We start from the raw sequence: 1800 nt of genomic DNA on the forward strand, positions 1-1800 counted from the left end.
TGTGAGGCTCCATGAGAGCCCACTGTCAAGCTACTGACATTAAAGAAGCGCTTGTTGGGAGGCAACCCAATGTTATATTTATCTAATTTCCTTTGTTATTTTATGTTTTCTGTAGGTTGATGATCATGGGAAGTCACAAAATCAATTAAAAAAGTAAAACAGAATGAAAAATAGAAAGAAAAATAGCACACCCTGGAGGAGAATCTTGCTGGCGTTTAAACGCCAGTAAGGGCAACAAATGGGCGTTTAACGCCCAGTCTGGCAGCATTCTGGGCGTTTAACGCCAGAAAGGGGCACCAGACTGGCGTTAAACACCAGGAAAGGGCAAGAAGTTGGCGTTAAACGCCAGAAATGGGCACCAGCCCGGCGTTTAATGCCAGAATTGGCATAAAGAGCATTTTTGCTTGCCACTTGGTGTAGGGATGACTTTTCCTTGACACCTCAGGATCTGTGGACCCCACAGGTTCCCCACCTACCCCACCACTCTCTCTCTTCTTCACCCATTCACCAATCACCTCAATACCTCTTCCCCAAAACCCCCTCACCTATCAAATCCCACTATTCTCTTTACCACTCACATCCATCCTTCATAAAACCTCACCTACCTCACCATTCAAATTCAAACCACTTTCCCTCCCAACCCACCCTCACATGACCGAACCCTACCCCTCTCTCCACTCCTATATAAACCCACCTTTACTCCTTCATTTTCACACAACTTAAATACTACTTCTCCCCCTTGGCCGAACCACAAAGCCACCTCCATCTCCTCTATTTCTTCTTCTTCTACTCTCTTCTTTCTTCTTTTGCTCGAGGACAAGCAAACCTTCTAAGTTTGGTTTGGTAAAAGCATTGCTTTTTGTTTTTCCATAACCATTTATGGCATCTAAGGCCGGAGAAACCTCTAGAAAGAGGAAAGGGAAGGCAAAAGCTTCCACCTCCGAGTCATGGGAGATGGAGAAATTCATCTCAAGGGTGCATCAAGACCACTGCTATGAAGTTGTGGCCATCCCCGAGGTCCCTTTCAAACTCAAAAAGAGTGAATATCCGAAGATCCGACATGAGATCCAAAGAAGAGGTTGGGAAGTTCTTACCAACCCCATTCAACAAGTCGGAATCTTAATGGTTCAAGAGTTCTATGCCAATGCATGGATCACCAAGAACCATGATCAAAGTGTGAACCCGGACCCAAAGAATTGGCTTACAATGGTTCGGGGGAAATACTTAGATTTCAGTATGAAAAATGTAAGGTTGGCATTCAACTTGCCCATGATGCAAGGAGATGAACACCCCTACACTAGAAAGGTCAACTTTGATCAAAGGTTGGACCAAGTCCTCATAGACATTTGTGAAGAGGGCGCTCAATGGAAGAGAGATTCAAGAGGGAAGCCGGTTCAACTGAGAAGGCATGACCTCAAGCCCGTGGCTAGAGGATGGTTGGAATTTATCCAACGCTCAATCATTCCCACTAGCAACCGGTCCGAAGTTACTATAGACCGGGCTATCATGATTCATAGCATCATGATTGGAGAAGAAATAGAAGTTCATGAGGTCATATCCCAAGAACTTTATAAGGTGGCAGACAAGTCCTCTACCTTGGCAAGATAAGCCCATCACTAAGAAAAGGATGGAGCAAACAAGAGATCCCACTCATGGACATGAGGAGATTCCTCATCATGAAATCCCTGAGATGCCCCAAGGGATGCACTTTCCTCCACAAAACTATTAGGAGCAAATCAACACCTCCCTAGGAGAATTGAGTTCCAACATGGGACAACTAAGGGTGGAGCACCAAGAACA

This window comes from Arachis duranensis, chromosome 9 (assembly GCF_000817695.3).
Source record: "Arachis duranensis cultivar V14167 chromosome 9, aradu.V14167.gnm2.J7QH, whole genome shotgun sequence".
Taxonomy (NCBI): Eukaryota; Viridiplantae; Streptophyta; class Magnoliopsida; order Fabales; family Fabaceae; genus Arachis; species Arachis duranensis.